This window comes from Melitaea cinxia, chromosome 4, assembly GCF_905220565.1.
Source record: "Melitaea cinxia chromosome 4, ilMelCinx1.1, whole genome shotgun sequence".
NCBI lineage: Eukaryota > Metazoa > Arthropoda > Insecta > Lepidoptera > Nymphalidae > Melitaea > Melitaea cinxia.
In genome coordinates, this window is record NC_059397.1 from 1,594,239 (window position 1) to 1,604,580 (window position 10,342).

Here is a 10,342-nt window from a genome sequence, read left to right on the forward strand (position 1 = left end):
GAAGTGATTTGTCAACAAAAAATATGTATAAATAAACTGAACAGAGAAAACAAAAGTAAAATAGCTGCAAAATTAATTTTAAAAAAACACAAAAAAAATATCATTGTATCTATGATGTCAAGATATTATATAATATAAAAATAACTAAATAACTCAAAAGAAAACATTAAAGTTCCAGTAATTACCATAGTTGTAAAAAAAATACAAAATAAAAAGTCAAAGCAAAATTCGAGCATAAAACTTAAATAGTAAACTGCGTTTAACTCAACGTGCAGCGAGCGCGGACCGTGAAAATACAAAATAAATTATCTTAAAAGTCATTGTTTTTAAAAGAAATTAGGCCTGCCCTGGAGCGCACTGCAACCATTTAGCGTAGCGCCACTAATGTTGGCCTCGTTTTAAAATGTGAAAGAAACAAAATGGGAAAATTTGAATCAGTATTTTGCACCCACTAATGAGTTTCCAATGCAATTAGTTGGAATGTTTTCAACTAGAACCGTTCAAATAGTTCCGAACTCGGTCAAACTATTGAAGAGAATGATTGATACAGACGGTACTTGGAAATTAAGTTTTTTTTTTACGGTGTTTTATCGTTAAATACGTAGTTTTGAAGTGCCTTAGATTTATTTAATTTAAATATGATTTTTGCTTTATTGGATTATTTTTCAATTAAAATTGAAAGTTGAATATATATATTGTATGTTATATATTGGTATCTTACTAAAATATGTTGATTATTCTTATTTTTAAAACAATAATATTTAACATAAAGTAACATAAACCAAACAATTACTATGACAGGTACAGCATAAGTTTAATAAACTTTACCTTTGACAATATTTTCCCGACATTATTACGATTCGAAGCTTTGACGTTATAAATAAACATATGAGATACACTTGAATCGATCTCTAATACATGCCTATTTCTTGATCACAATTCGATATAACAGAAATTCTAATGTGTATTTGACGAAATTCTATCAATGATAAAAAACATTAACTAAGAAATTAGATATTATTTGTAATCATTTTGATATTTTGCGTTAAATACAAGTATCAATCGATTTTTGACACAGTCCGTGTTAGATTATAATTTCTTCTATCATTTTTTTTCTTGTTTCATTTTTACTTAAATATCATATAATATACATATATTATACTTATTAATTTATTATTTATTTATTTTACACTTTATTAACAAATAAAATAAACAAGCAACATTAACAATAATTTGTAGAAAAAAATGTAAAAAAGGCGGCCTTATTGCTTAAAAGCAATCACTTCCAGGCAACCTCAGGGCAAAGGAGATGATATATTGACGGTGTAGGTGTAGATTTTAATTGTACAGTTTAATACTTATATATATTCATATTTTACTTACTCTGAAAGCATAATATGAATTATTGTGCATACAACAAACCAAAACACCAACATACCTACTATGAATTTTGTATTTGAATGAACGAACGGCGTCAAAATACTGATACCAGCGGGTACAAATGTAATTGATTAAAATGCAGTTACAAAGTCACAGTTAAGTACATTTGATAACTGATAAAACAACCGAACACGAACAAACGTTTTGTCGCGATATAATTGCGTCAATTTCAATTATTACATTCACCGATGTGAGGATGTCTCATGCTATGATTACTTTTATGCATGTTGTTTTTACACGGTGTAAAAGGTAGCTAAGGTCGCCAACTTCATTTTTCACATATATATGTGAAAAATCGCGTATATATATATATATATATATATATATGCGCGATCCTCTGTTCCTATAATAGTTAGCGTTTGTGTTTTAGCTGAGTGCTAATTGAATTAAATTTATACATATACCCAGATTCGGAGGGATATCAAAACCACAATTCCTGAGCAGAAAACAGGGTTGTCGCCAACTGCGACAACGAGTCAATCAAGTCAATAATTGCATTAAGACACGCAATAGCTAAACTTCGAAACCTGTTCTTTGCTATAGATTTATCGGTAAAACTATTTTTAACCGACTTCAAAAGAATGAAGAGGTTCGTACATCGACTTTATTTTTAATCGACTTTAAAAAATGAAGAGGTTCTCAAATCGACTATTTTGTTTTTTTTTTGGTGTAAATTTTTTTTTGATGATCTTTACTTAATTTATAAGATAAATGATAAGCACTAGTGCTTATCATGTGGTACCATTTAATTTTGATCATGATTGACGTGAGAAATAAAAAACAGTGTACAAGAGGAGCGATTTCCTCCAGACAGCTTTTGGGCATATAGGACACAGCGTAGTGAAAGCGGTAGGGAAGTGTACACACAGTGACGTGGTAAACCTCACGACGGTCCAGCTTTTTTTTTTCTAGTATAAATAAATATTCTTGTACAAAATATGTTACAATTCGTTTACAAGGTATCTGGATAAAGATCTGTTCGAGTGAAAGCTAGGGACAAGCGTCCATACCGAGTGTAAAACGTGCGTGGGCGCATAACACATTTAGGTTAAGTATTTCATTGTTGCTTTGTTACGATACGTATCTATTTAATTTGCGATTTAAGCGAGTTTTACTTCATAATATTATGTTATTAGAATTACAAGAAACTTAAAGACAAAGTAGAAAATATCTTGCTTAATATCTGGGGCAGCCCAAATGAGGAACCTCAACTTTACAGACAGACATGTACTATGATACGGCTCTCAGAATTGAATCCATAACCGTGGGCATTTATGTAAATCGCGTCACATTAAGTTTTAACGGCAACGGGGACTAGTGTCACATTGTGGTTTACATAATTACTTTGGTGATATTATTGGTTTTATTTTTGAACGTTAATTGTTTTACATAAATAAGTTTTTTCCTTTCTTAAAAATTTTATAGACAGTAAAATATTATGGTAGAAGTCATAGGGGTGGATCGAAAAAAAAGTTATTTATTTTCGAAAGAAATGAGTAATTAATAAATGACATAATAAAAACACACAAAACAAAGCTAAAAAGTACACATCAATAAAAAAATCATCTGTAAAATACAAACAAATTAAAAATACTGACGCAATATGCAAAAGATCTCTGTAACTTACTACTAATATTATTCCTTTACTGTCAAGTGTGTGTTTAAGCCTTTACTGTCAAACTCAAACATAAATACAAACAAATAGTTCACTAACATCACATAAAACAACAAAGCGTGCATTGAAATCGAATTATTAGAACAAAAGTCAATTTTAGCAGCGTCGTGACCCAGAAGCGGATCATTTAACATTGAATAGGGTTTTTCGAGTCTCGTTAGAACAAAAGAGGTTATAAAGCGATGCGCGTACGCCGACTTCGATCTAATAAATCAAAATGCGGACTTTAATGGTATTTATGGCGAGATTTTATATTTGGGTCGATAAAAATTGTTTTATTTAGATATAAATTGGTAAAATTATTATTTTCAAAAGTAATGTATTTTATTTAAATTTTTGCTACTAATATCTTTATAATTCATGTCAAATATTCTTTAGGTATATCTGTAATAATTTTTAACCTGTTTTTTTCTCTAATCTATGAAACAATAATATAATCATAGATATTTTTATATTTGAAATAATACTTTAAGCTCAGTTAGGCTTATAATATATCAAACTAAAGCATAGAACGGGACAGCGAGAACAAAATATGGTGAAGCTTAGTAAATTTAAAGAAGTTATTACTAGTAAATATAGTTGATATCGATCGATTTATCGATAAACGCGTGTCTCGAATCGATTTGTAGTCTCAAAGGTATTCGATTACGTGATATTGAATTCAATATAGTGTTAATATTTCCTACAACTGGTGACGATGGTCGTGATATTTATTAGAACTTTCGCGATCAGAATATTTACTATTAGTTACTGGAAATGTACTAACGGGTATGCGTTTATATTTTTTCGTCAAAATACTAATCGTAGGTAGAGAAGTGGATGTGATTGTTTAGCAATCAAAACGAATGTACCAAAAGTCTACATTATTATATCTTTAACTAGCTATGCCCGCGGCTTCGCCCGCGTTGAAATCAATGTGTCACAAAGTTTTCCCGGCAAACTTCCAGTGAAACTCTCATTAAAATCGGCTTAGCCCTTCCGTAAACCTTCCTCTTGAACCGCATGAAAATCCGTTCAGTAGATTTTGAGGAAATCGATTACATACACTTTTGGGTACTTTGTTTTATAATACACTAACTGTTACCCGCGACTACGTCCGCGTGGTTATGAAGGTATGCATTACTATTAAGATGTTTAACGCATTTTTTTTATTTCAGTCACTTGAAATGCTTATTACACTGAGTAACTTTTTAAAAGGCACAATTTAGTATAATTTAATACTTGTTTTTATAAAACCTCTCTATACACCAGATTTTTAGTTTTATTTTCAGGCAGCAGTATAAATAACCTATCGACGAACTTATAACTGCTGTATATATGTTTCATACAAACTATCAACCCCAATTAAACCCCCTTAGCGGTGGAATATCGCAAAATCTCTCTACTCTACTACTATTATCTACTAACTATAATCTACCTCCCTGCCAAATTTCATCTTTATCTATCCTAGATGGATGGACCCTCCAGCTGTTTTTGGGTTCTCGTGATGAGTGAGTCAGTGACCTTTCTCTTTTATATATATAGATTACGATGCATTATTTGGATACCCCCTCACCATCTATAGAGCATACATTTTAAATTTCAAGTCTCTTACTTCAAAAACATAAGACTTTCATACAAACTTCCAACCCCCGTTTTACCCCTTTAAGGGTCGAGTTTCGTAAAATCAGTTCTTAGTAGATGTCTACGCCTTATAAGGAACCTACCTGTCAAATGTCAAATTTGTAGGTGTTATCGTTTCGGAGATTTCGTGATGAGTGAGTCAACCTACCATACCCCGTTTTAACCCCAAAAGGGAGTTGATTTCTAAAGATACATTATTTCAACACCTTTTCACCATCTATAGAGCTTACATTTTAAATTTCAAGTCTCTTACTTCAAAAACAAAGGACTTTCGTACAAACTTCCAACCCCCGTTTTACCCCCTTAGGGGTCGAGTTTCGTAAAATCCGTTCTTAGCGGATGCTTACGTCTTATAAGGAGCCTACCTGCCAAATTTCAAGTTTGTAGGTGTTATAGTTTCGAAGATTTCGTGATGAGTGAGTGACCTTTCGCTTTTATCTGGGGGCACGGTAGTGCCCCCGCCAAGACAAAAAAAAAAAAAAAAAAAAAAAAAAAAACGAAAAGCACTACCTATCTTTTCTCGAAGTGCTTCGTCGTTTTTTTGAACCCCCATAACTTGGGTTTGGATTATACTAGATAAACAAAATTCTAGGGATATGATGTCAATAGTGAACTTATTAAACATATAAAGTTTCAATTGCATAGCGCTTATACTTTAGATTTAATTGATATCTAAAAAACCCCGATTTCGTCACTCACTGATGATCATCAAAATTCAAAGAGTACTTCCTGAAGTCCCAGAAACCTGAAATTTGGTATGTAAGCTAGTATTAGTACACAAATAACAAAAAAATTCTAAAACTTGGAACTTTTACCCCCCAACCCCTTAAACTAGGAGATGGAAGTTTGTATGAGACTTCCGCAAATTTTGATGCTAGAGGTCTGAAAATTGATATAGGGACTCCTTGTTATTAATAATAATAATAAAATACATAAAAAATAATCTGGGGGCACGGTAGTGCCCCCGCCAAGACGAAATAAAAAAAAAAAAAAAAAAAAAAAAACGAAAAGCACTACCTATCTTTTCTCGAAGTGCTTCGTCGTTTTTTTGAACCCCCATAACTTGGGTTTGGATTATACTAGATAAACAAAATTCTAGGGATATGATGTCAATAGTGAACTTATTAAACATATAAAGTTTCAATTGCATAGCGCTTATACTTTAGATTTAATTGATATCTAAAAAACCCCGATTTCGTCACTCACTGATGATCATCAAAATTCAAAGAGTACTTCCTGAAGTCCCAGAAAGCTGAAATTTGGTATGTAAGCTAGTATTAGTACACAAATAACAAAAAAATTCTAAAACTTGGAACTTTTACCCCCCAACCCCTTAAACTAGGAGATGGAAGTTTGTATGAGACTTCCGCAAATTTTGATGCTAGAGGTCTGAAAATTGATATAGGGACTCCTTTTTATTAATAATAATAATAAAATACATAAAAAATAAGAATCGGTTATTGGTTCTCATTGTTACCTATATATCTATGTTCATTGCAGTAAACTATCTTTTATTGTTTAATGTCTCTAATTATTATAAACAATGACTAACAAAAAAAACCTAGCTGTTGGATTTTTGAATGCGGGGTCGCTATCGACCAATCAGGATGAATTTATAGCTGCCATAACAGATTTTAGACCGGATATAGTGGCTATTAACGAGACCTGGCTCAGGTCTGGTGAAGAGAGCAGGGCTCCAAGGTTGGTGGGCTACACTCTGAGACACATCCCTAGATCAATCAATATTAAGGGAGGACGAGGCGGGGGTGTGGGTGGTTCTACATACGCAAAGGAATCTATGCCCGTTGTTGTAAATATCCCACGTCCGACAAAGTGGAACAAATGTGGATCACGACCCGTATACAAAACCAAACCATCACTATAGGTACAGCGTACAGACCTCCCTGGCAGGATCCTGGCATCTTTTTAGATGCCCTATCAGATTCCGTAGCGGCTCTGCATCGAAATGACGGAATAATTCTAATGGGTGACTTCAACATTAACCTTCTCGAGACAAATACCAGTAGGTTCAGATTATTTCGTGATTTTTTGAATTGTTTCTCACTACAACAGATAATCACTCAGCCAACTCATTTTACCTCCCGTAGCAGTAGTCTGATAGATTTGATATGCTCTGACATGCCTGTGGGCTTGGTTGATGTAGAACATATTCCAGAGCTGGGTGCGCATGCCCTTCTAATAGCAGAATTCAAAATTAAAAAGCCAAAGTATCAGCCAACTTACAGAACATTAAGACCACTTAAAGATATCATTCTTGATCAGTTTTGTGGTGACCTAAGCTCAACTGATTGGGAATCGCTTGAGCAGTGTGGTAGTGTCAGCGAGATGGTAGAGTCTTTTACCAACTGTTTAATCAAGATATTTGACATGCATGTCCCCATTATAAACTTGAAATTAAAATATCCCCCCCATCCATGGATTACCGAAACTATTAGGTCAATGATGCGCATTAGGAACAAATATCATAAAAAGTATAAAATAAAAAAACAGAGAACACTAAGGAATCCTATAAACTAATGAAGAGCATAGTAACCAAGGCAATAGAAGAGGAGAAAAAGAGTTACTTTAATAAATTTATCAATAACAACATAGGTAACTCCAAAAAGCTGTGGAAAAACCTCAAGCATACAGTTTTACCTAATAAAAACAAAACTGCTGACTTACCTTCACACCTTGCTGATCCTGATGCAATCAATAACCATTTTCTCACAGTACCAGGTGATAATCAAACTAACTTTTCTGATCTTACTTATTTTGTGCATCATCGTCACTCCTCATCCACTTTCTCTCTTAGTCCGGTAAGTGAGGAGGTGGTTCTGAAGGCTATCATGAGGATCAATTCCAATGCTCAGGGTCATGATGGTATATCATTAGACATGCTCCAGCTGACACTGCCACAAACATTGCGCACCATAGTTGCGATCGTTAATCGCTCAATAACAGAAGGAGAATTCCCAAGTGGTTGGAAAACTGCTATGGTCAAACCCATACCGAAAGTTAATGACCCTACTTCTGTGCAGGATTTGCGGCCCATCAGTCTAGTACCTTGCTTGTCAAAAGTATTAGAGCGTATTGTCTGTGACCAATTAACCAACTATATTGAGAGCAATAGTCTACTTCCATCGTTACAATCCGGTTTTCGTAAGGGACACAGCACGGCAACTGCCTTGTCGGACATTGTCGATAATTTGCTTACCGCCCAGGATCAGGGGATGGTCAGCTTTCTCATATTGCTTGATTTTTCACGTGCATTCGACTCAATAAACACTGCGCTGCTGCTGGCTAAGCTAACATACTATGGTATTGATCTCCACGCTGTAAGATGGTTTCACAGTTATCTGCAGAACAGGCAGCAGTATGTAGAATTGGTTAGAGCTGATGGGTCACGGTATCGGTCGGGAGTTCAGTCTGTAGGTCGTGGGGTCCCTCAGGGCTCTATACTGGGGCCGATCCTCTATGCGTTGTACAGTGCCGACATAGTAGAATGCATCACCTTTTGCAAATACCATCTCTATGCTGACGACCTGCAGCTGTGCTATTCGTTTTTGCCAGTTGATTATGACTCTGCTATTGATAAGGTAAATTTCGACCTAAAGACAATCTCAAGGTGGTGCAAAACAAACTGTCTTGTCCTGAACCCCAAGAAATCCAAGCTCCTCGTAACTGGTTCTAGAAAAAAGATTGCTCTGTATGATAACATACCCATAAACATAATGATAGGTGGGGAAAGGGTGGAGCGTGTGGTCAACGTTAAGAGCCTGGGCCTGGTGCTCGATGGCGACCTCCGCTTTGAGAAACATATTATGGAGTGCGCCCGTAACTGCTTTTATAGATTGAAGCTTCTATATAACATTAGACCCTATATCAGCGAGAGACTAAGACTAACCTTGTGCGAGTCACTCATACTATCTAAGTTAAACTATTGTGATACCGTCTATGGTCCATGCTTGCTTGTTAGAACTTCAAAACTCATACAGCGAGTGCAAAATGCTTGTGCACGGTATTGCTTTGGTCTGTCCTCGCGAGCTCATGTCACACCTGTATTAAATAATAGGAACATACTGAACATGGAGTCTCGCCGGAGGATGCACTTGTCTACAATGATGTTCGACGTACTGAGCACTGGCACACCGCAATATCTATTTGGCAAATTGGCGTGGACTAAGGTGCATGGAGGGTACCCCAGGCGTGCTTGTACTAGTGTTTTCGAGACGCCGGCGCACAGAACTGCTGCCTTTCGTGGATCGTTCAGGTTTGCGGCCTCCCGGTGCTGGAACGATTTACCGCCCCCAATGCGCGATCTAAAATCCAGAGTCACATTTAAACGTCTTATAAAGATACAGTTATTAACTTGGCAAAAAACCTAACTTACCTACGGGTCTACGCGACTTGCCGGGGCGGACTTTGTCTCGGTTTCCGGGGGGTTTGCACTCCTTGACTGGTCCCTACTACGCTCTATAACCACTGCCACGTCATGACATATAATTCTATTGTCCACGTCACGACCACGTTGCAAAAATACAACAATTTTTTGTACAAAATATGTCGTCGTAACTCTTATTTTATGACAGTGACGTGACATTTTCTCGCGTTAGCGGGTTGTCGCTCTGGACGTGTGCGTTTTTGGTGACAGCCTTGACAGAAGCTTGCACTCCGTATACGTTTTCTTATTTATGTATTTATTTATTTATTTATTTTATTTATTTAATGTTATTATTTATTTTATGTATTACATATATATCTCTTTAATTATTTACTATAAGTATATTATTGACATTGACTTTGACTGTTAAATATGAGTGAGCATCTTTTGTGTGAGTCTAGTCAGGCTGTATGACTGTTATATTATTATATATTTCTTTTCTTTTTTTCTGGAATATTTTTATTGTTACTTCTGTTATTTTTTTCTCATTATTAAGTTTTTTTCTTTTTTTTTTTTTACGTGTCTATCTTTCGTTGATTTTTATTTTATATTCTCTTTTTATTAAGCACATTATGTTCTTGTGGCGTTTGGCGTCTGAAGTCGCCGATGCAGGCTCTGACGGAAGAGCAGCGCCTTAGCAGTAACAATTTGCTGCTAAGCAATGCTGAGGCAGAGACCTGGTTGGCCTTCTAACTTAAATGTATTATTAAAATTTTAAATGATAATGGCCAATAAAGAACTTTTCTTTCTTTTCTTTTTCTTTCTTTAGTTTATGTCGAAAATTTACATTTTGTAATTTTGGTATTTAAGTTTTGGCGGAGATCACCGTTTGCATATCAGTTCAACATAAAATCAAAAACAGCGTGCTTAAACCGAATATGATGAAGATTGGATGATATTTATGGTATAAAATGTGTCGGAGGTAAAATGCAACTATAATATTGTCATAAGCAACTTACAAAAAGAAGTGAAATCCCACCAAAAACATTTTCATGTAAAATGTTGCCAAGACGAGATCATATGGCTCGCATTGTCAAAAAGTTATCAGATCTCATGTAGAGACAAGCTTCTAACTCTACACGCCCTAACTCTACACGCCCTAACTTCACAAACTCTACACCTTAGTCAAAATATGTGGCTTGGCCGTTTCGCTACCGTCA

General features: G+C 35.1%; 1 long non-coding RNA gene across 3 annotated transcripts; it reads right to left on the minus strand.

Annotated features, from left to right (window-relative positions):
- Nucleotides 1–8,346: 8,346 nt before the first annotated feature.
- On the minus strand, nucleotides 8,347–9,306 carry LOC123670006. 3 transcript variants are annotated; one of them, XR_006745852.1, is made up of 3 exons: nucleotides 9,132–9,306; nucleotides 8,822–9,060; nucleotides 8,347–8,428 (listed from the first exon to the last, which is right to left on the minus strand). It is a non-coding gene; the product is annotated as an uncharacterized LOC123670006 (long non-coding RNA). The 3 variants fall into 3 exon arrangements; XR_006745851.1 differs by having other exon boundaries at nucleotides 8,876–9,060; nucleotides 9,132–9,304; XR_006745853.1 differs by lacking the exon at nucleotides 8,347–8,428 and adding an exon at nucleotides 8,680–8,797 and having other exon boundaries at nucleotides 8,876–9,060; nucleotides 9,132–9,304.
- Nucleotides 9,307–10,342: the final 1,036 nt, after the last annotated feature.